Source organism: Arachis duranensis, chromosome 10, assembly GCF_000817695.3.
Source record: "Arachis duranensis cultivar V14167 chromosome 10, aradu.V14167.gnm2.J7QH, whole genome shotgun sequence".
Lineage (NCBI taxonomy): Eukaryota > Viridiplantae > Streptophyta > Magnoliopsida > Fabales > Fabaceae > Arachis > Arachis duranensis.
Genome location: NC_029781.3, coordinates 33,022,056 through 33,027,758, shown reverse-complemented (window position 1 = coordinate 33,027,758; position 5,703 = coordinate 33,022,056).

The window sequence follows — 5,703 nt, the reverse complement described above, 5'->3', positions numbered from 1 at the left end:
TCATGGGGATCCGGAAAGTCTAACCTTGTCTGTGGTATTCCGAGTAGGATTCCGGTATTGAATGACTGTGACGAGCTTCAAACTCCTGAAGGCTGGGCGTTGTGACAGACGCAAAAGAATCAATGGATTCTACTCCAACCTGATTGAGAACCGACAGATGATTAGCCATGCTGTGACAGAGCATTTGGACCATTTTCACTGAGAGGATGGGATGTAGCTATCAACAACGGTGATGCCTCTAGACGATTAGCCGTGCAGTGACAGCACATAGGACCATTTTCCCGAGAGGATTGAAAGTAGCCATTGATGATGGTGATGCCCTACATACAGCTTGCCATGGAAAGGAGTAAGAAGGATTGGATGAATGTAATAAGAAAGTAGAGATTCAAAAGGATTCTAGCATCTCCACACACCTATCTGAAATTCCCACCATTGATTTACATAAGTATTTCTATCCCTTTTTTTCTGTTTATTTATTATTTTCGAATTCCATAACCATTTAATCTGCTTAACTGAGATTTACAAGGTGACCATAGCTTGCTTCATACCAACAATCTCTGTGGGATCGACCCTTACTCACGTAAGGTTTATTACTTGGACGACCCAGTACACTTGCTGGTTAGTTGAACGGAGTTGTGTCCACACATAGGTGCCATAATAATGATTCCATACAACAACAAAGAATACTACATTGATGTGATCACAATTTTTTCCACCAAGTTTTTGGCGCCATTGCCGGGGATTGTTCGAGTATGGATAACTGACGGTTCATCTTGTTGCTCAGATTAGGTAATTTTCTTTTCAAAATCTTTTTTCAAAAATTATATCTTTTTCATTTTGTCCATTTTTCAGAAATTTCAAAAATCTTTTTCAAAATATTTTTCAAAATCTTTTTCTTATCTTTATATCATATTTTCGAAAATTAGCTAACAATTAATGTGATTGATTCAAAAATTTGAAGTTAGTTACTTTCTTGTTAAGAAAGGTTCAATCTTTAAGTTCTAGAATCTTATCTTGTAGTTTCTTGTTAGTGAAGTAAGTAATTTCAAATTTTTAAATTAAATCTTTTTATCTTTTATCTTATCCTTTTCAAAAATTTCATCTTTTTCAAAATTTGATTTCAAAATATCTTATCTAACTTCTTATCTTCTTATCTTTTTAAAATTTTGATTTTAATTTCTTTTTCAACTAACTCTTTGACTTTTTGTTTGTTTCTTATCTTTTTCAAAACCACCTAACTACTTTTCCCTCTCTAATTTTCGAAAATATCTCACCTCTCTTTCAAAAATTCTTTTTGTTTTAAATTTTAATTTTAATCTTATCTTATTTCTAATTTTCGAAAATTACTAACCCTTTTTTTTAAATTATTTTTGAATTTTCTATCTCTTCTTTCTTATTCTATTTAATTGTTTAATTACTAACACTTCTCTTCACCTCTCTTCACCTAAATATCCGAAACCCACTCTTCTTCATTCTTCACTCTTTCTTCTTCTACTAACATAAAGGAATCTCTATACTGTGACATAGAAGATTCCTCTTTCTTTTCTTGTTTTCTTCTCTTTCATATGAGCAGGAACAAGGATAAAGGCACTCTTGTTGAAATTGATCCAGAACCTGAAAGGACTCTGAAGAGAAAATTAAGAGAAGCTAAGTTACAACAATCTACAGGTAACCTTTCAGAAATATTAGAGCAAGAGAAGGAGATGGCAGCCGAAAATAATAATAATGCAACGAGAATGCTTGGTGACTTCACAAAGCCAACATCCAAATTTGATGGAAGAAGCATCTCCATTCCTACCATTGGAGCCAATAACTTTGAGCTGAAACCTCAGCTAGTTGCTTTAATGCAACAAAACTGCAAGTTTTATGGACTTCCATCTGAAGATCCTTATCAATTTTTAATTGAGTTCTTGCAGATCTGTGAGACTGTAAAGACGAATGGAGTTGATCCTGAAGTCTACAGACTCATGCTTTTCCCTTTTGTTGTAAGAGATAGAGCTAGAATATGGTTGGATTCACAACCCAAGGATAGCCTGGACTCCTGGGATAAGCTGGTCACTGCCTTCTTGGATAAATTCTTTCCTCCTCAGAAGCTGAGCAAGCTAAGAGTGGATGTTCAAACCTTCAAAGAAAAAGATGGTGAATCCCTCTATGAAGCTTGGGAAAGATACAAGCAGCTGACTAAAAGATGTCCATCTGACATGTTTTCAGGATGGACCGTATTAGATATATTCTATTATGGTCTATCTGGATTTTCGAAAATGTCATTGGACCATTCTGCAGGTGGATCTATTCACCTAAAGAAAATGCCTGAAGAGGCTCAAGAACTCATTGACATGGTTGCAAATAACCAATTCATCTACACTTCTGAGAGGAATTCCGTGAATAATGGGATACCTCAGAAGAAAGGAGTTATTGAAATTGATGCTCTGAATGCCATATTGGCTCAGAACAAAGTGTTGACTCAACAGGTCAACATGATCTTTCAAAGTCTGAATGGATGGCAAAATGCATCCAACAGTACTAAAGAGGCAGCTTCTGAAGAAGCTTATGATCCTGAGAACCCTGCCATGACAGAGGTTAATTACATGGGTGAACCTTATGGAAACATCTATAACTCATCATGGAGAAATCATCCAAATTTCTCATGGAAGGATCAACAAAAGCCTCAACAAGGCTTTAACAATGGTGGACGCAATAGGCTGAGCAATAGCAAGCCTTTTCCATTATCTTCTCAGCAACAGACAGAGAATTATGAACAAAACACTTCTAATTTAGCCAATCTAGTCTCTGATTTGTCAAAGGCCACTTTCAGTTTCATGAGTGAAACAAGATCCTCCATTAGAAATCTAGAGGCACAAGTGGGCCAGCTGAGTAAGAAAGTCATTGAAACTCCTCCCAATATTCTCCCAAGCAATACAGATGAGAATCCAAAAGGAGAGTGCAAGGCCATTGAGGCAATCAATATGGCCGAATGCACAAGGGAGGAGGAGGACAAAAATCCTAGTGAGGAAGACCTCCTGGGACGTCTCTCAAGCAAGAAGGAGTTTCCTATTAAGGATCCAAAGGAATCTGAGGCTCATATAGAGACTACAGAGATTCCATTGAATCTCCTTCTACCATTCATGAGCTCTGAAGACTATTCTTCCTCTGAAGAGGATGAAGATGTGACTGGAGAGCAAGTTGCTCAATATTTAGGAGCTATCATGAAACTGAATGCCAAGTTATTTGGTAATGAGACTTGGGAAACTGAACCTCTCTTGCTCATTAATGAACTAGATACCTGGATTTAGCAAACTCTACCTCAAAAGAAACAAGATCCTGGAAAGTTCTTAATACCTTGTACCATAAGCACCATGACCTTTGAAAAGGCTCTATGTGATCTGGGGTCAGGGATAAATCTTATGCCACTCTCTGTAATGGAGAAGCTGGGGATCATTGAGGTACAACCTGCCTTGTTCTCATTACAATTGGCAGACAAGTGATTGAGACAAGCTTATGGAATAGTGGAGGACGTGTTAGTAAAGGTTGAAGGCCTTTACATCCCTGCTGATTTCATAATCTTAAACCCTAGGAAGGAAGAGGATGAATGCATCATCCTTGGAAGACCTTTCCTAGCCACGGCAGAAGCTATGATAGATGTCAACAGAGGTGAATTAGTCCTTCAATTGAATGGGGACTACCTTGTGTTTAAGGCACATGGCCATCCCTCTGTGACAAAAGAGAGTAAGCATGAAGAGCTTCTCTCAGTTCAGAGTCAAGAAGAGCCCCCACAGTCAAACTCTAAGTTTGGTGTTGGGAGGCCACAACCAAACTCTAAGTTTGGTGTTAAGACCCCATATCCAAACTCTAAGTTTGGTGTTGGGACTATACAACATTGACCTGATCACCTTTGTGGCTCCATGAGAGCCACTGTCAAGCTATTGACATTAAAGAAGCGCTTGTTGGGAGGCAACCCAATTTTATTATCTAATTTTAATTTTAATTTTATTTTTATTTTGTGTCTTATTAGGTACATGATCATGTGGAGTCACGAAAAAAATATAAAAATTAAAAACAGAATCAAAAACAGCAGAAGAAAAATCACACCCTGGAGGAAGCACAGGCTGGCGTTCAACGCCAGTAAGGTGCATCTGGCTGGCGTTCAACGCCAGAACAGAGCATGAAACTGGCGCTCAACGCCAGAAACAAGCAACATTCTGGCGCTGAACGCCAGGAATGTGCCTAGAGGAAAAGCTGGCGCTGAACGCCAGTAACAAGCATGAAACTGGTGTTCAACGCCAGAAACATGCTTTACATGGGCGTTGAACGCCCAAAACGTGCATCACTCGGCGTTTAAACGACAGAATGGTGTGCAAAGGCATTTTACATGCCTCTTTGGTGCAGGGATGGAATTCTTTGACACCTCAGGATCTATGGACCCCACAGGATCACCTCAGGATCTGTGGACCCCACAGGATCCCCACCTAACATATTCTCACCTTACCTCCTAATCCTATTTTGTGATTAGTATTCCCCCCATGTCACACTTCCCAAAAACCCTTCACCAATCACATCAATCCCTTTTCCCAATCACCTTATTCACCACTCACATCCACCCACTCTTCCCCATAAATCCCACCTACCTTCAAAATTCAAAAACATTTTCCCACCCATTCCCACCCTATATGGCCGAACCTTCACTCTCCCCCCTCCCTATATATACCCTTCCATTCTACTTCATTTTCACACAACACAACCAAATCTTCTCCCCCTTGGCCGAATCCACTTCCCCTTCTCCTTCTTATTCTCTTCTTCTTCTTCTTCTCTTCTTTCTTCTATTGCTCGAGGATGAGCAATATTTTAAGTTTGGTGTGGTCAAAGCACAATCTTTTTTGTTTTCCACTACCATCAATGGCACCTAAGGCCGGAGAATCCTCTAGAAAAGGAAAAGGGAAGACAAAAGCTTCCACCTCCGAGTCATGGGAGATGGAAAAATTCATCTCCAAGAGCCATCAAGACCACTTCTATGATGTTGTGGCAAAGAAGAAGGTGATCCCTGAGGTCCCTTTCAAGCTCAAGAAAAATGAGTATCCGGAGATCCGACATGAGATCCGAAGAAGAGGTTGGGAAGTTCTAACCAACCCCATGCAACAAGTCAGAATCTTAATGGTTCAAGAGTTCTATGCCAATGCATGGATCACTAGGAACCATGATCAAAGTATGGACCTGAATCCAAAGAATTATCTCACAATGGTTCGGGGGAAATACTTAGATTTTAGTCCGAAAAATGTGAGGTTGGCATTCCACTTGCCCATGATGCAAGGAGATGTACGCCCCTACACTAGAAGGGTCAACTTTAATCAAAGGTTGGACCAAGTCCTTATGGACATATGTATGGAAGGAGCTCAATGTAAGAGAGACTCCAAAGGCAAGCCAGTCCAACTAAGAAGACTGGAACTCAAGCCTGTGGCTAGAGGATGGTTGGAGTTCATTCAACGCTCCATCATTCCTACTAGCAACCGATCTGAAGTTACTATGGATCGGGCCATCATGATTCATAGCATCATGATTAGAGAGGAAGTAGAAGTTCATGAGGTCATCTCCAATGAATTCTACAAAATAGCCGAAAAGCCCTCCACCATTGCAAGGCTAGCTTTTCCTCATCTTATTTATCATCTATGTTACTCAGCTGGAGTTATCATAAAAGGAGACATCCTCATT